Here is a 23981-nt window from a genome sequence, read left to right as displayed (position 1 = left end):
CAAACCACACAATACATTTCGCGTTAGACCAATGATACTTCGATCTGTCTTCCGTTACACGAAGTATAACCGAAAGCCGTGGTAAATTTATCAGCCCAACTCTGCTTTCCTTTTGTTACGTTTGCTCAAATTGAATAACTCAAATAATTGCCTTTGAAGTTGTTCTTTCTGCGACGAACCTTCTTCCATTTGTGCGCGTCGTTGTAACGCGAAATAGTGTTACATGCTCATTTAATATTTAAATGAGCACTGACGCCTTTGAGCGGTTATAACACATACCTTGTGCATCGCCTCCGTATGCAAAGTCAGAATCAATCTCCCGTTCCTTGTAATCTTGTGGCGTTGCAAACGCTTACTACACACACAAACAATATTGATCTTTATTTTTGTTCTGTTGTTCTTTTTTTCCAGTTTATTCGTCCCTACATACAAGATCCTCGAGCGTTATTTGCAATTCGATCGTCAACAGCAGCTCTCAATGCTACCGCTTTCAGGGAGCCCCAAAAAAAGAATACAATCCCCTCCCCGCATTTAGTTTTTGTGTTATTTCTCATTGTGTTCTCTCACTCTCTCATAGGTTTGGCTCTCTCGACGCGTCATCCGCCCTCTTCTTTCATGGCGGCCACAGTGAAGCGGTAAGCAAGCGATCAAAGGAGAACGTCGGTGGCGAGGTGGCGAGCATCTCAACGAAACAAAATTCGACTCAGTGTACGGTCGATGCTGTCGGCCCATGCGTTGTATCATGTAGTTCGCTAGCCTTCAGCCAAATATCTTCGTGGTGATTTTTCTTTCTGCTTTGTTTGTTGGCCATCGTTTTTTCCCAGAGGGTATCGCTCCATTTCGATGTCGTGGCAAGGACGCAATAATCTTGGAAAACGAAAATAGGGCTGGCGGAAGAAGACGCCTACATAGCGTGGGCGCAGCTGTTTAGGGCAGACGACTCTTAGAGCATGTAGACTGTCTTTTCTTCCTTCTGTTTTTTTTTCTTGTTTTTACACGTGTCCCTGCACAGCCGCTCGAATGTAACACAAGAAAATGCCAATGGTGCGTGCGGAGGTCTTTGTAAAGTGCTTCCTTTCCCCGGTCCACATCAGCAAATCGGATGAAAAGTGTTACAAACAGGCGGCCTCTGAATGCTTGTTAAAAGTCCTTTGTTCAGGAAAGCTGCAATGCTGACCGCAAAATCTGTATGACACGAAAATAATGCTCAAGCAGTTGGCCTTCCTAACGTGGTACCTCAGCCTTTCTAGCTCACCCGTGATGCCGCTTAAATTTGCTTTTTCATGGACTAACTGGATGCCCTAGAATATCCAAGAGATATGCTTGTGGTCAAGTCGTTTTTTATGTTTCTTTATATATTAGCGTGCCGTGTTAGCTAGCATTAAGTTTTAGCTGTTATCAATTAGCTCTTTAAAACAACAATTGTTTGCAATAACAATGCCAGCCACGAGCACAGGTAAAATAAATGGTTGAACAAAACCTGGACGCAAACAAATGTAGAAAAAGGTCGATTTAAAATGAAAGCCACGCCCAACAGAGTCGACAGAACGATTATTTTACGCACCATAAATTCGTGAAAGCCAGCCTCCAAAGACACCGCTACCACTCAGGCTTCCAACACATTTCATAACACAGTTATTGCCCAATAGACGCTGTGACTGTTAGATGGCGCGGCGGCGAGTGAGAGTAACGTGATTGCAGGGCAAGGGTTGCTGAAACAAGGCTATGGGGAACCAGCGCCGGAGTTTCGAGCTGACACACAGCGCCCCTTGCGGACATCGCGCGCATTGTTCAGTCATACAAACAGAAGAAAATCCCAAGCGGCGGCATACGGTGGGTCAACTGCAAAAGAGGTTAAAAAAAAAGTTTGAAGGCCATCGCTACCCTGCGTGGTTAATTGCTACAACTAGAAAAGCCGTAATATATCCCTATCAGTCTATTATTTTTCGTGCAAATTTTGATCATGTGCGACGGCGACGTTAGATTCAGGCATGCGGGCGCGATCGCACGCCGTTTAATATTGAACTATTTCTACAGCTTCTCCGGCATAATAACCTTCAGCATATGATTTTATTAAAAGCGCAAATTGCAATGCTCATAGTACAAGACTGCATACATGTTCTTAGTACAAGATCGCATATATACAGCCGGCATTTTTTCGGGGGCGCTACGAGTAATATTAGTGCCACTGGGTTTCCAGCGGTGCATGGTGCCTTGTGACAAAATGAAAAGACATAAAATAAGAATGCTAAGGATATACTCTCACAGCGAACATATACGGTGAACACATCGTGTTTAATGCAGAAACAACGCATAGACGCTGCACCGGCACGACGCTGCTGCCGGTGACACAAACATTGGTTATGAAGCTTCTATTCCAGGCAAAATCATGTCCGCTAGAGTAAAGTGACGCGTATAAATTCATTATATTTAAAAAAAACAAGAAAGAGAAGATATCCATGATCCAACGTTTAAACGAGAGCTGCGAACCGGCTCGGCCGTGATCATGCACGCATTGCATATACAGCATGTTTTCTTCGTGTGAAATTATTGCGAGGAGAGGGTAAAGCGGCAACAACGGTAACTAATGATTGCTGCTTGGAAGCGTCGGTGTTTCGTTCTGAAGTGCCGTACGCTACAGATTCGGAGTGAACTGTAAAAGGCCTAGCGACGTTATCGTCAGCGGCGGCAGGGGCTGCCGGGGACGCCAGGGCGTAGTCGCGACCACTCCTCTGTCGCTGAATGACCACGCCGCTGTGCCGCAGGGATATCTAGCAAAGAGATCCTCTGCGTGACAGGGCGATCTCACCGTTTTCCAGCAAGGCCACCGTCGTACGGCGGTCCGCGAACTGTTAACGGCGTGCGGCGAGTTGCCGTGTAGCTAACGTAGACGCGCCTTCAATTCTGGCGCCGTGGACACCATAAGTGGCTTCAAGGAAATCAACGTCACTCTGCTTACGAAGGAACTGCCTTTAATTGCGTAGGGAATATGGAGAAATTGAACATGGTGTTCGCTTACTTGAATTCCGACGGCGTGTATAGCTTCTTCACTCGATCGTAAATTTTATTTCGCTGAAACGCTGAACCGTCTTTGTCAGGTATCGTTTTATCAAGCTAGAAAACTTTTTACTGTGTGCAATCCTTGCCCTTTTGGAGTTATTTTGCATCAAGAGCTCTCACAGTGAGTCGACACTCTCGAAACCGTACTGCAACACGATCGGCGGTGTCAGCTTGCAGCTGCTGGTGCATGCATGGCTCTCGTGCAGTTTTGGCGCAAGACACTTCTAGGGCGTTTTTCACGAGAGAATTCGTCCTCAATGATCGGTGCCGCGTCACTGTTTTCAATATTCACGCTGAGAGAAACGACAAAAAAAAGATGGTTAAACTAGCTAAGGTTACAGTTTCGTAAAACATAAAGACGTGTTCCCCGCGGCCTCGCGTTCGTTTGGGAAACTGAAAGTTGTGGCGCTTTCTCACATACGGTGCTGAGGGCCGTTTTTCACGAGCGCCCCCTGGGCAGGGCTGGTTTCCCATGGCACACGAAAATAACCTGATGTACTAGACTTTCACAAATCCTCGGCGTAAAAAACAACAAACAAAAGCAGAAGAAACAACAAAAAGAAAAAAAAGATGCTCACAGTAGAAAACAAGAAGAAAATGGGGGATGGCTGGTCTAGTACAACTTGTCGTTAAATCGGCGGGTGATTTCAAATTAAACAATTCGCTTGCACGTCAACACGTCGTCCCATTAGAAAGATGTAAAAAGGAATAAGATTTTATTGGCTGGGTAATCAGAAATAAATCTCACGCGGTGTCTCTAGCATGGAACTAATGAAAACAACCTGAAAATAGAAGACATATGAACCACTGTAAGCACTCACTCGACCATGTCCTTATATATGTGCGCCCACATTGCCTCACGTAATATAGTGGCTCAATAACTCATGTCGATAGCGTGCTGCTCGCTTCATGCTATAAAAATCGAGAATTAAAAACGAAAGCCTGGTGGCTCGACAACGAAACAATACCGTATTGCTGAAACAAATATACGAAAGGGACAAATCACACGGATAGTACAATAAATAAGCGAGAAATTGTGGCGCCGAATTGCGATAGTATTTTTCACCCAAGCGATGTCCGTGATACCAAGATCTGCCATTACATTTTGCAAATGAGGCTAATAAATATGCAACTCCTCGACATTGATTACGGTCTTCTTGCGCAAATGGACCGCAATATCGATATCTCGATATTCTCTAGCACTAATGCCTTCTGAAAAATATATTTCCCAGGCGTGGTTTCCCGAGCGTGACACTTACGTGTTAGGATGCGTAATAAAAGGCATAGAATATTGCAAAAGGAAAGAGTAGGGTACGAAATGCTATTTATTTGCGGCATACTTACAGAGATGGCCTTTCAGGCTCAAAGGAACTTTTCCTCTCAAACAATGGCGTACTACGTTTGTCTTTCAGTATCTACAGTTGCTGAACACGGGAACCCTCAGCCGTGCACTTTTCCCCAAGTGCGCTTGCCGTCGTCAGGGCAACGTACATTTGCTTTCTTCAGCAATGCTTATATATCTGACTATCTCACCATGGATCAGAATAATATAAATGTATGGCAAATACGAAGGACCATTAGTCAAACTGAATAAAAACAAAATGGTTTATAAAAGAATAATAAATACGAGACATGGATAATGCAGATGGCTGGGTTCTGAACAGGGTGCCAAAGTTCACCGCTGCCGTTTATATTATCATTCATATAACAAATAGACACCACAAACAAATATAACAGCCGCCTTTGGAACAATCATACCATGCATGACAGAAGAATCACCGTATGATTTTTTTGTAAACGGAAGTTTGATTTATAATATACATCTTAAGTTTATTGACGTTGTAACCCGATACGTGAAAGTCAGCAAGTGATTTAGGAAGTTTGTTCTCTGGCCGCATTCGCAGGGCAACCGTGTACAGCTCCTTGCACTGCTCTTATGCCGATATATTGTTTGTGGCATAACAAAGATTCCAGCGCACAAATCAAAATAGAGTTACTGCACCCAAAGCTGGATTTATTTTTGTACACTTGTAATTACAGGTGCTAATTTAGTCACAATTTGAAGGCGCTTTCCGATCACCTGGAGGCAACGCAAGCTGCTGATATATGGGCAGTACACATGAGCTTGACATTTCTGTGAACGAACATGTACTTTAAGGTTTTTACCGCGATAGCGTTAAGAGCCCCGTGTCGCAGGAAATTCGGCGTCGGCATGGATGTTGGCGTCCGTGGCGGAGAAAATCATCCCGAACCACCCCGACCGCGCGGTCCGCCTGGCGCGAGGTGTTAGTGAACAAAAATGGAATTTCTCGCAGTAAAATCAGTCAGAAAATAGTTAAGTACGACTTAACCACAACCTACAGACATGTTGGCATCGGACTGTAATTTTAATCTACGAGAAAACATAAACCTGTTACGAGAAACTCAACCACAAACCCATTTTCCAGCATTTCTACCATACCAACAAGGGCGCGCTCGGGCAGGCTACTTGCGAAAATCTTATCCAGATGGCACTCGCATCCTCGGCAGGTCAAATTGGGACTTGGCCTGCCTAATGCGTTTAAGACACGCGAGCACGTCGGGCCAATAGCAACCATATAATAAAATAATAAAAAAGGTCCTAGGGCCTTCACATTTTAATATAAGACGACTTATATCGCCCCTGGAAAAACGTCTTCCGAGTGGTGCATTTCTGTTTAAAACTCAAGCCGACTTTTAAGGAATCAGTGTAAGCTTGGATCTTTGTAAGCTGGCTTTCCACGTTCTGCGTTGCAGTGAAGCCTACTCAAAGAAAAATGCTATGCGAATGGGGCCTGATAACGCTATCGCGTTCCGCTCTTAAAGGCGAAGCTTAAGCGTCCTCTAATTTTTTACAGGTGATAGCTAAACCCTTGTTACCTCTGGAATGGCCTTTCTGAGGAGTGCATTGTTAAGTATCAAGAAATTGTATTTCAGCAGAGTGTAGGTTTCTGGATGTATGTTAATACTCGATTATAGTAGTTATTGGCCTTTTGAAGTGTAATTTCGTTTTAATGTCAGCCTCCTTTAAAAATGAACGGACCTGGTAGGCCTGACTTCGATAATTTTACCGATATCTCCTTAACGTCAATTGAATTCGGTTAGGCGATGGTCGTAGTCATCATTCCTTACAGGGTCTTACAATGCGGTGTCCTTGCCCGACAGAAATCCGTCACTTCCTGTGGCATATTCTAAATTTCGCTGGCCTTCTACGGGATTTTTGAAAAGCGTTGTTTTGAGATTGGCATATCTGTAAACCGTGGTATGGAGGAAGCGTACCAGGAGAATGGTGGATGGTTAAATTTAGGCTAGAGTAAGATTAGCTAAATTGACGAATGAATTCGTTTGGTGTATGGATACTGCATTTCATGTATTCAAGACGTCATCCGCGTAGCGAAGACGTCTTCAATATATGACTTATCTCGAAGCGATGACAAATAACATTATCTTGGTCCTGTCCAACTACTTGGCATTTGCATATTTTTAAGTCTTGGTGAATGATAGTTGAGACAGCTGTTACGCAGTAGGTAGGGTCAGGAAGCACATACAAAAAAAACGCTAGTTTATTACCTACTCTTCGGCCAGAGCCCGACCTAAACGCTTGCTCTCATGGCAGCTTCGAGCATGTGACATTAACGAATAACGAATGCGAACCGTGTGCGCGTGGCGTCCACTAGGCGGCGCCCTACCAAGTTAAACAGGAATTGGTGGAACATGTTTGATTGGAATAGGAAGAAATCTACACAGCTGCCCGTCTAGGCTCATCTGACCTCCTTTCAGGGATAACAGGGGGAAAGTAAACATGTCCGCTATAGAGATTAGTAAGAGGCGGTTGGAGGTTTGGTGGCAGAACAGTAGGGAAACCGCAAACGATGGAGATGTACAGAAACAATTTACATCTGTACACCCAGTAATGGTTCAAAATGTTTGATGCTTGGAATTATTTGTATCTGTGTGTTTTCTTAAGAATAAAGGTAGGACATTAGGCAAAATAATGACAAGAGCTTGGTGGCGCTACCCACCACCTCGTTTCAAAGGGGACGTTCATAGCATCCTTCCATCCATCCATCCATCCATCCATCCAATGGGTGTGGGCAGTGCCTTGCTATTTGACACTCAAGCTGGTTGCCTAAGCACAAACACATACAGAAACAAATATTCGCAACAAGATGAGGCATGTGTATGCAGTAGCAAAATCCGGAGACCCCTCAGCACATCCTAACGGAAAGCGAAGCGATTCACCCAGTGAGACCCGTAGGTAACGTACACCTTCCAGAAGCGCCTGGCTTTACAGTGGACAAAAGCATCAACCGGTCAGCAGTCGAGATAAGCAAGAGTCGTTTGGAGTATTGCTAGGAAAAAAAATCAGGAAAGTAATTCATACGACCGGATACATTACAGGCATAAGTAGTCATACAATGTAAATAGGGAAGTTTTCAGGAAGAAAAAAAAGAGGTTATAGAGATGTACACAAAAATGCTAGAACGAAATACATCTACAGCGTACATGAATAAATCAAGCAGGCTATGTGTCTACTTGTCACCGCGCCGTTTCAAAGGGGATGCCAATAAATCATCATCGTCATCAGATGGGACGAATGCGCGCGAAGGTTTGCGTTATCATGTATGGCTCGATTCGTTACCGTTGCTATGCTACCTCTCTCTGTTATTCCCAACAATACCCACACACGCATGGATACACACACACATACACACACACACACACACACATATATATATATATATATATATATATATATATATATATATATGTTGGCTACGTATTAGTGCATAGTATTGTTTGTTGGCTTCGTATTAGAGCACTGCATGGGCTCGGGCCTACCCGAAAGCCTGGGCCCGGCTCGGCCCGTGGTCCGGGCCGGTTCGGGTAGGGCACTTTATCCACGGGCTCAGGCCGGGCTCGGGAACGGCATGTACTTTTTGACTCGGGCCCGGGCAGCACTTGGGTATTTTGATGCGGGCCCGGGCCGGGCACGGACTTTCTGGTGGTGTAAGTGCATGTAACGGGCAGCGAGTTATCCTCGCGCGTCTCGACTCTGAAAAACCTGTTGCTCCGGAACAGGTGGAAGCTAGCAGTGCTACGCATGTGTATTTCCTTTTCTTCTTCCGTCGTATTTTTTGATGTTTGAGCAGAATGTAAAAGTACAGAAAGACCGAAGTCGCCTCAAACCAAAGGATGCCATTGTATGTATTCCTTACCTAAATAAATGTAATTATTGCTTTCAGCGCGGTGCAAGCGCGTTCGCGACTGCCGATTATTCAAAGGCGAATTTTTAAAACGATGACTGGTAAGATAATACGTCACGCGGCTGAAATATGGCACTGCGTCCATCCATGATTGCACGCATGTTCTCAACCGGCCGCCTAGCAGCAGCGCATTACGCTGCACCATGGAGCAACCAGAAGCTTTCTTTCTCCATTTACTGAATCTATGCGCTGCGCTCACGACCGGTCGTGGCTGCGTTTCGGCTATAGTCTGCTGGAATACGGTTTAGTGGGGCAAGCGGCTGGGGCGGCGCATGCTTTGCAGTGAGGCGCCCGACGTGGAAAACTACTGTGGCGGTGCTGCGATAGAAGTGGATTGGGCCGCATCAAGGTCACGCCGTTGGAAACTGCTGGCGATACTGCTCGGCAGGGGCACTCGTACTACTTCACGCACTGGTATTTGCGTTCAGACTGCTCAAATAGTGTTCATAATTGCATATGACATGTATTTATGCCTTAAGAATAAGTTCCTTTAATTCTCTTCTTTATTTTATTTTTTTATTGCCGCTCGGTGATCTTTCTCGGTCTCGGGCAGGGTTCGGGCTGGTTTCGAGCCGGGCTCGGGCCAGTGCTCGGGTCTAAAGGTAAAGGGGTGCCGGGCCGGGCCGGGCGGGTAACATAGAATATTGCCGGGCCCGGGCCGGGCACGGGTCTCGCCATAACAGCTTTTGGTCGGGCTCGGGCGGGCAGCCCAAAGTACAACCAGGGCCCGGGCCGGGCCCGGGCTGAAAGTCGGCCCGTGCAGTGCTCTACTTCGTATGATATGTCTAATACAAATCGGGCCCCTCGGTTCTCGTTCATTACATAGCTGAGGGTCTCGAATCCGGCAACATTGATGCCTTCAGGCACCATGTGTGGGTTTATTGAGTGGTTACCTTTACACAAAAAGTTCACGTAGACCTGACGCCTGCAGCAGAAATGATGTTTCACATCGCGCGCCAAAGCCGTGAGCGGTGGCGCTTACTAACACTCCCAGGGTTAGTTCTAGTAGATATTCCCTCTCACTTTTCCATCTCTCCTGTCTTCTATTCACTTCTTTTAACTTCCTATTTTCCAGGCGGCAAGGGTTAACCTTGTGTAATATATCCAGTCTTGGGTATATATATATTAGTTTATAGTGGGAATGTACCGCTGACGTACGCAGAGTAGAATACCTCTATTCCTGTGACGTCCCCAGGTTGGGCTCCGAGGTGGGCGGCGGGCATTCCTACCGAATACAGTAATGCTATATATGGCTTCAAATTTCCCCCCACTACCTGATCGCTCCCTGAAGAGGGGGCGCACCGATGAAAGTTTCAACTTCTTTATGAAACCTAAAGAAACCTTTCCCAAGTACCACATGATACATAGTAAACATGAAACAAAGACAGTCCGCACAATATCACCATTTGTTGTTGCAAAAAGTATGACAGAGGCAATCGGCTCTGGTTACAAAGTTACTAAAATGGGAAGCGGCGACCTTCTTCTGGAAGTACGTGACGAGCTTCAATACAACAAGCTGACAAAGCTTATTGCGTTTGGTGATATCCCTGTCTCTGTGGGCCCCCACAGATCAATGAACACTGTGCGCGGTGTGATTTCCGATGACGACTTCCTTGAAGTAAGTGAAAGCGAGCTGCTGGATGGATGGCAAGACCAGAACGTGGTAAAGGTGCAACGAATTAAGTTAAGGCGCGACGACAAGGAAATTCCCACAAAGCATGTAATAATTACCTTTGGAACAAGTGACCTCCCTGATTCAATAGAGACCGGATATTGTAAACTTCGCGTACGACCGTACATTCCCAATCCGCGTCGATGCTTCAAGTGTCAGCGCTTTGGGCATGGATCTCAGAGCTGCCGAGGGCAAAATGTGCAAAATGTGCATCCAAAGAACACACCTCAGACATCTGTACTTCCGCAACCCACTGTGCAAACCGTGACGGAGACCACCCCGCCTATTCGCGATCGTACCCGTCATGGAAAAAAGAAAAAGAAATAATACAACTCACGGTCAAACTAAACATCTCCTTCCCAGAAGCGCGCAAGCGTTTTTCTGCACATAATCAGTCGTATCCGTCTACCGTCACACGGAGTGGGACGGTGGCTCCGCCATCAGCCCTTCTGGCAGGAGCAGTCAGTACTGCTCCGCCCCCTGTCACGAAGGGCCAGCAGACCTTCGGGCCTGCCGGCCCCAGGGCCACTGCTCATGCAGACCGGCCCGAAAAACCCCGAGTGTGCCCGCTGCGCGGGCGTCATCCAACGCCTCTGAAGAGGCAATGGATGCAAGTAGCACTATTCCGGCTTTTCAGACGCCAAAGGAACGGCGCAGCTCCGTGGAGCACGCCGAGAAAAAAGGGAAAACCCCATCACGGGGCCAGGAAAGGCCTGGTGAGCTAGCTTAATCTATCGCTCTTAGACACACAGCACAAGACACATATAAAATGGATACACAGATACTACACTGGAATGTCAGACGTCTATTACACAATGTTGATGACATTAAGGAACTCGTAAATAAGTGCAATCCAAGGGTGCTGTGTGTCCAAGAAACACAACTTAAATCTTCACACACTAACTTTCTCCGACAATATGTGATCTATCGCAAAGATCGCAACGATGCCCTCGCCTCTTCGGGTGGTGTGGCCATACTAGTAGATAAAGGTGTCGCCTGCCAGAATTTGAACCTGCAAACTACCCTTGAGGCAGTTGCAATCAGAGCTGTGCTGTTTAATAAGCTGGTAACAATTAGCTCTGTATACATCCCTCCCAGTTACCAACTATCCTAAACAGAATTCCAAAGCTTTATAACAGAACTTCCCGAACCTTACATCATAGTAGGCGATTTAAATGCACATAACCCCCTCTGGGGAGATTCTCGTTGTGATGCAAGAGGGCGCCTAATTGAAAATTTTCTTTTCTCCACAGATGCGAGCTTGCTCAATAAAAAAGAGCCAACGTTCTACAGCGTGGCACGCAAAACATACTCATCCATAGATTTAAATATCGCATTAAGAGCACTTGTGCCATACCTAGAGTGCAACGTTATCAGAAATCCATACGGGATTTACCATTTCCCAATCATCTTAATGTTAACAAAAGACGATGAGCGTGCTCCTCCACATCTGCCTCGTTGGAAAGTTGACGGTACCGACTGGAAACGATACAGAGAGCTCACATATATGACCTGGGATGACATCTACTTTTCCTACCGATGATGCAGTGTCGTATTTGACGACCTTTATAACTGATGCTGCGTCACTTTGTATCCCTCAAACAAACGGATCATCTTCGAAACGACGTATTTCCTAGTGGAATGAGGAGTGTAAGGAAGCTCGCAAAAATCAAAATAAGGCTTGGAGTCGCCTTCGCGACTCTCCAACTGCGGAGAACTTAATCAGCTTCAAGAAAATAAAGTCGGAAGGTAGAAGAACGCGCCGCGGGGCTAAAAGGGAAAGCTGGCAGAGATTATCTCCAGCATTAATTCATATACAGATGAATGGAAAGCCTGGAACATGGTAAATAAAATAAAAGGCCGCGAAACTCATCCTCTACCATTAATAAATACACAAGGAGACACACTTATTGACCAAGCTGATTCTCTAGGCGCACATTTTGAAAAGATTTCAAGTTCATACTGCTACTCGGATACATTTCTGAGATATTGAAAACAAGCGGAGCGACTGCCTCTAGATCGGAAGGTAAATAGAAATGAACCTTACAACCGTTCATTTAATATGGCGAATTTCAGGCAGCACTAAATTGTTGTAACAAGTTTGCTCCGCGAAATGACAGAATACTGTATGAAATGATTAAACACCTAAATCCCGAAACCCACAAAACACTACTGTCTCCCTTTAATTCCGTGTTCTCTGTCGGCTACATTCCGTCCGCCTGGAAAGAAGCAATAATCATTCCAATACTAAAAGAAGGCAAGAACCCGACTTCGGTCAGCAGTTATAGGCCTATAGCCTTGACAAGTTGCGTATGTAAGCTGTTTGAGAAAATGGTTAACCGGCGCCTCATCCATTTTCCTGAATGTAACAAACTATTAGACCCCCTACAGTGCGGTTTCAGGAAAGGTAGATCTACAACTGATCACCTTGTCCGCATCGAGACGAATATTCGCGATGCTTTTGTTCATAAGCAATTCTTTTTGTCAGTATTTATCGATATGGAGAAGGCATATGACACCATGTGGCGTTTCGGAATTCTCCGTGACCTGGCTGGAATGGGAATCCGAGGCAATCGGCTGAATGTCATCCAAAGTTACCTGTCTAAGCGCACGTTCCGTGTTATAGTTGGTAACGTCCTATCCCGTCTATTAACACAGGAAACGGGCGTACCACAAGGTGGTGTGCTTAGATGCACTCTATTCATTGTAAAAATGAACTCTCTCCATACAGTCATACCACGTACAATGTTTTATTCTGTATATGTGGATGACGTACAAATAGGTTTTAAATCATGTAGTATTTCTATCTGTGAGCGACATGTGCAGCTTGGACTAAACAAATTATCTACGTGGGCTGACGAAAATGGATTTAAACGAAACCCACAAAAAAGCACGTGTGTTCTCTTCTCGAACAAGCGAGGTATGTTACCTGACCCCACTATTTACCTTAACCGACAACAGCTACCTGTGAGCCATGAACATAAATTTTCGGGCCTCATTTTAGACTATAGATTAACATTTATCCCCGACCTGAAATATGTGAAAGCGAAGTGCCTGAAGACAATGAATCTACTGAAGATCTTGTCCCGGACATCTTGGGGAAGTGACAGGAGGTGCCTCATAGGCTTGTACAGAAGTCTCATACGGTCGCGCCTTGACTACGCAGCCATAGTCTATAACTCTGCTACGCCTAGTGCTTTGAAGATGCTAGATGCCGTTCACCACTTGGGTATCTGTCTTGCTACAGGTGCCTTCAGGACTAGTCCTGTTGAAAGCCTGTACGTTGAGTCCAACGAGTGGTCTCTAGATCTCCAAAGGACATATCTAAGTCTCTCCTACGCCCTGAAAGTTAAATCAGACATCCAGCATCCATGTCATTCTACCATTCGCGACATGTCCACTGTCAGGCTGTTACGTAACCGCCCAGCCAACCGGCCCCCTGGGTTTCTCCGGTTGGAAGCACTGTCCGAAAAATCAGAGATCCCCTTCTAGAAAATGTACTAATGGCCCCTACTTTGCTTCCACCGCCTTGGGAATGGCACACTGTTCAGTGTGACATGTCTTTTATAGAAATATCCAAACAAGCACCGGATGCACATATGCATCCCCATTTTCTTGAACTCCAGGAGAAGTACTCTTGCGCAGAATACTATACAGATGCTTCGAAGTCCTCTGCTGGCGTTTCTTACGCAGCTCCCGAAGACTCATTTTCTACATCTGGGGCACTAAATCCACACACATCTATCTCTACAGCGGAAGCATACGCTATACTCTCGGCTATTCAACACATAAGGCTCACGAATGTCGCTAGGGCTATTGTCTTCACAGACTCATTAGGTGTAGTCAGAGCCCTAAGTAGTCTACGGAAGCACAAGAACTCCGTTTTTAATTAACTGTACAGTTTGTTGTGCTCCGCATATAGGTGCAACCAAATGATTGTCGTATGCTGGGTACCTGGCCACAAAGGTATAAAAGGCAATGAACCTGCTGACGAAAATGCTACGTCCGCAACCTTTAGCGATACAGACGCAAATATCCCCATCCCTGTCACAGACCTGAAGTCTTTTCTACGCCGTAAGCTGAGAAGGCATTGGCAAGCAGTGTGGGATAGTCAGGTACTAAATAAGCTACATGTGATAAAACCAAAACTAGGGAACTGGATAACTGGGAAAACGGCACGATGTAAGGAAGTACGTTTGTCAATTAAGAATAGGACACATTTACAGTACTCACTCTTACCTCTTGACTGGGAGTAATCCTGCGACTTGTTGTAAGTGCGGCAATATTCTCACAGTTGTCCATGTTCTTATTCAGTGCCCTGCAATAGAAGCAGAGAGGAAAAGGTATTTCCCTCCCAAAGCCTGGCAAACCATCTAGCCTCAACAACCTAAGGCCTATCTCCCTCACTTCATGCGTTGGCAAAGTGATGGAACACGCCTTCTTAGCACGCATCAGCACACACCTCGAAGACAACTCTATCCCCACACCATCACTGGATTTCGCCCTCACCTTTCTACTCAAGACGCTATGTTGCAGCTCAAACATCAAGTACTAAACGACCGTTCCCGTAACACGAAAGCCATCCTCGGACTCGACCTCACTCAAGCCTTTGACAGCATTTCCCATGAAGCTATCCTTGACTAGGTCTCCCACCTCCACCTGGGAGAGCGATCCTACAATTACATCCGTGACTTGCTCTGCAATCGCGCGGCCACCCTCTCGGATGGGGATTTACGATCAGACCATCTTCCCCTTGGCAGCAAAGGCACCCCGCAAAGTTCAGTTATCTCTCCCATGATTTTTTAACTTAGTCATGATTGGCCTTGCCCAGCAACTACAATGAGTCGACAATATCAACCATACCATCTACGCCGATGACATCACCATCTGGGCGTACCGAGGCAGCGATGGTCAAGTGGAGTCAGCCCTCCAAACGGCGATTGACACGGTTGAAGCCTATCTCCAAGGGACCAGACTGCGCTGTTCACCGGCTAAATCGGAGCTTCTTCTCTACAAGCCCATTCAACGGGGACGCCCTCCAAGACACCAATCTGAGCACCGACCCTGTTCCTCTATCACCTTACGCCTTCAAGATGGCAGTCCTATAACACACGTCCCTAGTATCCGGGTCCTCGGTCTCACCATCTCTACCAACGGCTCCAATGCCTTGGCTCTCAACAAGATCTGCGCCCAATCTCAAAACACCCTACGGCTTCTTAAACGCATCTCCAACCGACGAGGGGGATTCAAAGAAGAAAGCCTTCTCCGCCTCGTGCAGTCCTTTGTCATATGCCACATCACCTACGTTGCTGCGTACCTCAACTGGTACCGGGCTGAGCAAAACAAGCTCGACACCCTCATACGAGGGGTCTACAAGCAAGCACTTGGCCTCCCGCATTACACCAGTACTGAACTCTTCAACCAACTAGGAGTTCACAACACCCTTGCCGAACTCACTGAAGCACAACAACGCTCTCAAATTGAACGGCTCACCCTTACTGAAACGGGACGCTTTATTCTATCTACGCTTGGCTTTACTTACCATCAGCAACAGGGCCCCAAACAATCGATCCCGACTGACATCCGTAGCTGGATCCACACAGACCCTATTCCTAGAAATATGCACCCTGAATATAACAGGGCCCGGTGCCAAGCTCGGGCCGGAGCGACCATTAAAGCCCTTGCTCGTGTACCTGGCGTTACATTTGTTGATGCAGCCCAATGTTCCCATGGCACACGATTTGTGGCCGTCGCCACACGCGATGGAGTCCTACACCACGCCTCCAGCGTCACTACCCCCATTGCCGAAACGGCTGAAGAAGTGGCCATCGCCCTGGCCACTGTAGATCCCACCTGTCACACCATCGTGTGCGACTCTCGCTCAGCCATCACTAACTTCAGCAAAGGCCGTATTTCTCCTCAAGCTCTTCGTATTCTCCGCCAGGCACCACACTCTAAAGAAAGCATGATCTCCCTGACATGGATCCCGGCCCACGCGGGCACTGTCCACCCACACCTCCCCAACCTCAACGAGGTCACCCACTCCATTGCGCCAGGACTAGTCAACCGCGCCGGAGACACTGGAGACGAGTTGGACACCAGGGACAATCTGACTACTTATAACGATCTCGTTAAGGCATTTTACCTTAGTCGCCGAACCTTCCCCCCACCTCACCCCAAGTTCAGCCGGGCGCAGGCTACCACCCTGCGTCTGCTACAAACAAATACGTACCCTTCACCCGCCCGCCTCCACCTTATATTCCCTGAAGTTTACAATACCCCCGACTGCCGTTGCTGTGGCACTCACCCAGCTACGCTTCCGCATATGCTGTGGGAGTGCCCAGCACAGTCATCATCATCATCATCAGCCTATATTTTATGTCCACTGCAGGACGAAGGCCTCTCCCTGCGATCTCCATTTACCCCTGTCTTGCGCTAGCGTATTCCAACTTGCGCCTGCAAATTTCCTAACTTCATCATCCCATCTGGTTTTCCGCCGACCTCGACTGCGCTTCCCTTCTCTTGGTATCCATTCTGTAACCCTAATGGTCCACCGGTTATCCATCCTGCGCATTACATGGCCTTCCCAGCTCCATTTCTTCCGCTTAATGTCAACTAGAATATCGGCTATCCCCGTTTGTTCTCTGATCCACACTGCTCTCTTCCTGTCTCTTAACGTTAGTCCTAAGATTTTTCGTTCCATCGCTCTTTGTGTGGTCCTTAACTTGTTCTCGAGCTTCTTTGTTAACCTCCAAGTTTCTGCCCCATATGTTAGCACCGGTAGAATGCAATGATTGTACACTTTTCTTTTCAACGACAGTGGTAAGCTCCCAGTCAGGATTTGGTAATGCCTGCCGTATGCACTCCAACACAATTTTATTATTCTGTAAATTTCTTTCTCGTGATCAGGGTCCCCTGTGAGTAATTGACCTAGATAAACGTACTCCTTTACAGACTCTAGAGGCTGACTGGCGATCCTGAATTCTTGTTCCGTTGCCAGGCTATTGAACAGTATCTGGCCCAGCACAGCACAGTACACACACATTAACACCACGATCCTCTCGTCGAGGTTGCGTGAGGCTCTGCAGAGCTCCGCCCTCGACGACCAAACCTGGGCGACACAGCACGCCTGTGAGGCGGCGGCGAGGCAAGACCTCGACGTCCCCTCATGGGAGGCTTAGGCCCGGCCATCTTAAAGTGCTGCTTCCGCAATAAATGTTTATTCCTCCTCCTCCTCCCCCTCCTCCTTTTGCATATCGCGAAAACGTACCTCTTCACCCGTCATATTTTCTTAGCTATGAACCGCTTTTTAACCTGAAAACAGTTCTTAAATGAACTGTTTTCAAATTATTAAATGAAGTAAATACCCTGAAAATCATTTGGCCAGGTAATTTTTAGCATGTGATTAACAGCCCTTGTATTCAAGAGCTCTCTTCAAGCCCTAGTATCACTGTTAAAATTGTTACATCATACGTTTTTATTGAAACCCTATTGCCATAGCCCACGTCACTAACTAGTTATCGTCATTATTTTACCACTTACACGTTTTACGCCATTTACAGTGACAGTTTTTAGGCCCTTTTACAGCCATGTCCCATATACCATGAGGAATTTATTGTCCATGCCATTCACAATTCATCGATAGGATTACCATTTGTCATGGCGCTCTTTGGCCATACCTGGCCCTTGCGCCATAAAACACCACACATCATCATGAGCATCACTTCTAGTAGATAAACAGAAGTACCTCAGAAGGTTGACTTGAAAACAGCACCGCGTTAGCTCAATTGGTTGGAGCATCGCGCATCAGGCGTAATGCGAAGACGTGCATTCATATCCCTCGTGCGACCCATTGTTTTTTCATCCGCTTTCATTTCCATTTATTAATTCTTTATTTCAATTAAGAACTGCAGTTATATCCCCGGTGCTGTACTTCTCGTCCTACTCGTTCATATACACCAATTATTCCATAATATAGTAAGATGAGATACGTAGGTGATAACTAAAAGAAGTAAACAAAATAGGAATTTCTTTTCTATGTTCACAGATAGAAGCAGATTCGTGCGTTTAGTGAAAGTTGGTGAAAAAATAGCTCTGCCTCCGCTTCATTTCATCTATGTACGTCCTTTAGGTACTTTTGAATCATAAACCAATTCATCAACAGTCTCGAACGTCGCCAAAGACTGAGCCTATAACGAGTTTCTCACGTGTTATTAAAGGCTTACTTTTCAGTGCTTGTTACTGCCGCGATCCAGCTAATAGTAACTAGCTGCCAAAATATTACTTGTTTGAATCTCGCGTCCCACTCACCTATTTTTATTATAATTCGAGGTTTGAATACTTTCAGAATAACTCACAAAAAGCTTAGAACATTCGTTTCTCTGAATGCCTCCAGTGGAAAGATATTTTCCTTGCTACGAATAAAAGGAAAAAAAGTGTTCCTACACCTACTGGATCCTTACTCACCCGACGGTAAATAAGAATTCTGAAGCTGCTTTTACTCCCTGGAAATACCGTCGAACGCCATCCACTTTAGCAATGTGATATTATAGTCTAAGGGCTAACTGCATGAGAAAAGAAAATATGCTTGAGCAGCAATCATAAACTCCTATTTTACGATACGTGATAGAAACAAGCTGGTTTGCCATGTTACTGCTTGATGCAACCATGCGATATAGAAAATATTACAGCATGACCCGCATAAATAATAAAAGCTAAATCCAACTGAGCAATCTTTGGAAGCACCGTGCTGCTAGTTCTCCTAGGCTGTGTAACGGCTCACGTCGAGCATCGGATAGGTTTATTACAGCTTTGGCTGGAGAAAGCGATTACCGTTTTACTTGCGGTTCGTATCGCGTTTTTATTTATTTATTTATTATTTGTTTGTCTTGTCTGGCTTTGGGTATTAGTATTATACGTGACTAGGATATTCTGAGTTTCGGTGATGGAAACTTCAGAGGCCATAGAAGAGGGCCAATATTGTTATTCACTGCACCCGTCTCCTTCGGCTTGTTCTTGCTGAAGACAAAACCTAATATGCTGCACCCAAGAGGAAGGCTGTCCTTGGTTCCAAAACTCGGGCATAGCAATCTAAGGAAACAGAAAGAAGCAGAACTTAAGAGTTCATAATTCAGTGTAGGCCTTATGCGGGAGTATACAATAGGTTTATTATGAGTGAACCACAGCTCTATGTTTTTTAACAACGTGTACTCCAACAGGGCGTTAGGCATAATAAGTCTTATAACAAGACTGCTAACAAAGTACTGCTGGTTTCATCCACATTGAAATCATCGTTAGAGGTTAAAACTTTGTTTACGGTAGGTGAGTCACGTCGTGTGGGGGGAAGAGTGAGTGAGTGAGTGAGTGAGTGAGTCAGTCAGTCAGTCAGTCAGTCAGTCAGTCAGTCAGTCAGTCAGTCAGTCAGTCAGTCAGTCAGTCAGTCAGTCAGTCAGTCAGTCAGTCAGTCAGTCAGTCAGTCAGTCAGTCCGTCCGTCCGTCCGTCCGTCCGTCCGTCCGTCCGTCCGTCCGTCCGTCCGTCCGTCAGTCAGTCAGTCAGTCAGTCAGTCAGTCAGTCAGTCAGTCAGTCAGTCAGTCAGTCAGTCAGTCAGTCAGTCAGTCAGTCAGTCAGTCAGTCAGTCAGTCAGTCAGGCAGTCAGTGCGTGCTTGCGTGCAAACATACGTAATATGCTGTATGCCGTATACTTGTTTTCCGGCAGCACATTTTGTTTTTTTGGCGACGTGCGAATGCTAAATATGGTACTCCTAATATGCCGCACGTGCTACAATAAGAGTGTCAACATAATGCTTGCCGCGTAAAGGCGACAAACCAGCCTTCATAACTATAATCGAGAAAGCCCCGCTGATGGGAAGCTCGTGTTTCGTATTGAGTGAGACAAGCCCTGTTTTATTCAGTAGACGAAAATTTATACTTTAGTTCTTCACAACAAGTAACAAAAAAATTACTTCTAGCGCACCCACACTGTAAAAGCATCCCAAGAAAAGGGATGGCCTATCAAGTAACCTTATTTCAGTGTACGCGGCTCCTGACCTTTTCTTACACAATGAATTGCAATTCATTTTTTTATGTTGTAGGTTTTAATGTAACTTCCAATGCTCAGCTAAATCTTCGATTGTTATATAAGCAGAAAAGATGCACCGAGGCATCCTATATTAGGTGGCACACGCTGTAACCAAACCTCAGTGATCATAGTGGCGCTTGGAGAACTTGCGCCCACCGTCAAAACAGGGCACTTCATTGCCACTAGCACTAGGATTTGCTGCAGCCACCGATGCAGCAACTTACAGCTGCAGCTTTTCTTTTTTTTATTGCGATAGCAATTATATGGACACTTGAACCGGATTTCTGCCGTCGGCGTCGCCGTCGTCGTCGCCGTCATCGTCGCCGTCGCCGTCGCCGTCGCCGTGAGGTTCCCTATAGATAAAATCTTCGCCGCGCGCCGTATGCCCGAGAGGAAGCGTGCGGGGACGCGCGCTATCACGGAGAGCGAACGCACTCAATCTCCCACGCGCAAGCAAGGAAGCAGGAAGCCAGCGCCGGAGGGAGCAAGGGGGGGGGGGGGGGGGGGGGGCGCTCTTCTCTGCCAACAACCGCGCTCGTCGCTCGCTCGCACCGTCTCTTATCTCCACACGGCATTCGCCGCTCAGTTTCCGTTGAAGCGATAGACCGCACGTACCTTCGCCCGCTGCGGCGTATGCTTGCTGCCAGCGTTTTGACAGTCGTTGTCTGCTGTCATTCAGTGTGATCTCTTCGTGTTTGTGCGCGCTCACACCACGCTTGTTCATTCAGTTCGTAATAGTCGGGCCACATTTTCCAACGCACGCTACACACGCAATGCTGCCCGGATCGGCAGTGCAGCGCTACAGGTGTGTCCCTTCGCACGCGTTGCCCACGGGAAGCGCTTCTCATCAACACCACCGTTTCACACGCGCCTTCTCGTGGTCGTCGAGTCTCTCTTCATGTCGGTCTACTTACGCCGCAGCACACCTGCTTACTTAATCAGCTCATGTTTACTACAATTCATATTGCTACCAAAGCCGCTCACCTTACTTCGCATGACATTGCTGTGTTGCTATCGCATTCATTGCTTCGCCCTTAGGCCGAAACTGTGACATTTTTTTTTTTGAAATGGCTGACAAGGTCACAGGCAAACGTTTAGGGAAGTTTGTGTTCACTGCTGCGAAATCCACCCATCGTTCTGTTTTTCCAGTTTGCGAGGCGGACTATCGCCATCGCTCTCACTTTTAGGTGCGAAGCACCTTATGCGCTCGGGCTGTCGGCGTCGCCTGTCGTTGTCATGGTAAATCACGCGCTCTCCCACCGGCGCTTCTCCGGTGCCGCGCACTGAGTGGCAAATAAATAAAAAAGTTGGAGGACGCTTAAGCTTCGCTATTAAGAGTGGAACGCGATTCGCAACTTTCTCAGAGAGTGGCGATGCCATGCGGCAGCCGTCGAAACCCTCGATAAGAGGATGCCCGCGCAGCCCACCCTCACTCGGCATCAGAGGTGCAGTGCGCTGGTGCATTGTTTTTAGTCGCGTGGCTTTTTACGGTGGTTTTTCTCAACTCTGCAGTGAACAACAAAGCTCAGACAGGTACTGCGAGTCGTAGTGGCATTCTTTTGACGTATTGTTTCATCAATATGAGTAAGAAGTACAAGAGCAACAAAATGTGCTGTGTGCCACAGTACACACATCGTGCACTCAAAGGCGAGATAAGCCTACACTCGTTTCCCTGCAACGATCGACTGAAAAAGGAGTGGGCAGTGAAACTGTGAATTGGGAAGCCTGTCACGAAAACGATGATGGTTTGCAGCGCACACTTTGTGCCCGAAGATTTCTTTTTGGTACAACTGGTAAGTGAATATTTTGTACTTGCGTACGTCTCTTGATTTTTTGGCGGAAGACCTTGTTTACTGTGTGATCAACATCGATGTTCGCTGCCAGCTCTGACGAAACGCCAGATCACGTGGTTTTACTAGGCAGAAAAACATATCGGTTGCAGGCAGCACTTGGTAGAGGGTACGGATAACTTCTGGCCGCTTCGAGTTTTTTAACATGCACGAAAATATGTCTGCGCGAGCGCTTTCTGCATTTCGCCCCTATCAAAATGCTCCCGGCCTGACTGGCACCAAGTCCTTGAACTTGTGCTCAGCGCTCGAACGTCAGAACTCGGACCCGGGAGAAAATGTTTTGGTTGCAACACTGGAAGGTAGCGTTATTCAAGAGATATAAGCAGGGTTTCCGGACGCTGTGTACTGCGATGCCTGCGGATGCACCAGCGGACTGAGCTCGTCCTTTCGAGCGAAATACAAAAAATCTGGGGGAGACATGCACATAATTGCTCTGAGGTATAAATGTGTGCAGTGATGCCCACCAATGCCGCGGAATAAAAACAAATAGTTCATTTGATTGCTTTGCAGGCATTTACTAGCTATACAGATGTGAGCACGTTTACCAGTATGATTTATTTTTACTATTTATAGCTTTGTGTTCACTTCATCGAGTGTGTGATAACGGTTGCAGCTAAGAGGTTGATTAGGCAAATTTTGTTAATTACATGTAATTGTTCACTGTATGCTGCACAGGATCGGCAAGAGCAGCAAGTAAGCCTCTTTTTACAAAATCTGCAATTCACAAACAGTCATGAACCGGTTATGAAGTGAGATGGTAGCTATTCTTTAAAGCCTAAGTGCTTACTGTGCTTATTACATACTAAGTAGATGCAAATACCTTTCTAAATTTTGTGACGAGACGTTTGTTGGCATTTGGTACATTCTCATTTTCAGGAAAGCGGGCAACATACTTTTCTGCGCTGCTAATTTTGCACGATATTTGAATCAGACAAACTTTGACGCGATTGTCGTTATTTGCAGGCAAAGGAACTACACTTGATGGTGACATTTTCTCGGTATGTGTATTTCAGGACTCCAGACTGTTGATCCGCTTGACGGGCTTCCAAAGATTTCTTGCTCATCACCACTGGATGATTGAGAAAGTGCAAGTCTAGCCTCTGTAAGTTCTGACTCAAAGTCATGTGCTCAAGCTTCCAAGGTTCGATATCTCCTTCTTCATAGCTGGTTACATTAAGGAAATCAGTTCAACACCTAAATGAGTTCAAGTGGGGCTGAAAACTTGCATTCTCACAATGTGGAACTCAATTCTGCATGCCCTGTTATGTGATATTTACAAGTAATAATGAACATTTTTAATCAAAAACATTTGCAGTGGTTAACTTTGCATTCAGTATTTGTATTCAATGAAAAATGTGGCACTTTTTGCCTTGTTCGTAAAATTTGTCTATCCATTATCTGTCTGTATTAACAGGAAACATCTGAACATGAAAGTGGAAGCAAGGCCACAGAGAACACGGGGGAAGATGACGCTGCTGAGGCTCTTCTCCTCGCTGCCCACCCAACAGAGTTTGAAGACATGGATAGTGCTGCAATCGACACCCTCCTGCTGTTTAACCAGAAGCAGACTGCATCTATTGATAAGGCTGTGCAGGTTAACCCCGGCACAGTACCCAGCGCTTGGAGAACACTCATTGACCTGTTTCACTGTGATGCTTGTGTTAAAGCATTCACAGGTGTAGAGGATATGAGGCTTCTTATGGCTATTGCTAATGCTGTGGCTGGAGTTGACGATCTGAAAGCTGAAAGGAGTGTATTAGAATGAGTGACAATAGTGCTTGTTTGCCTGAAGACCTTTCTGTCCTTTGGGTGCTTAGCCACATTATTTTCAGTGGCTGAGGCGACAGTACACTGTTATTTTTATGGCACAATACGCCCCTCGGCAGCTGTCCTGGAAGCAGCTATCCCATGGCCGAGCAAGGCATAAGTGCAGCAGATTCAGCCTCAATGCTTTGTAATGTACAGGGATGTCAGAATCGTACTTGACTGCACAGAAGTTGAGGGGGGAAAATCTCATTGTGCGTCATGTCGAATT

At 46.3% G+C, this 23981-nt stretch overlaps 1 pseudogene; it reads left to right on the top strand.

The window, feature by feature from the left end:
* Positions 1–23711, top strand: part of LOC119462305 (protein-S-isoprenylcysteine O-methyltransferase-like) — a 32983-nt pseudogene extending 9272 nt beyond the window's left edge.
* The last annotated feature ends 270 nt before the right edge of the window (positions 23712–23981 follow it).

This window comes from Dermacentor silvarum, chromosome 8 (genome assembly GCF_013339745.2).
Source record: "Dermacentor silvarum isolate Dsil-2018 chromosome 8, BIME_Dsil_1.4, whole genome shotgun sequence".
NCBI classification, from domain to species: Eukaryota; Metazoa; Arthropoda; class Arachnida; order Ixodida; family Ixodidae; genus Dermacentor; species Dermacentor silvarum.
The sequence above is the reverse complement of the archived record's forward strand: the minus strand, read 5'-3'. Positions and strand labels throughout refer to the sequence as shown.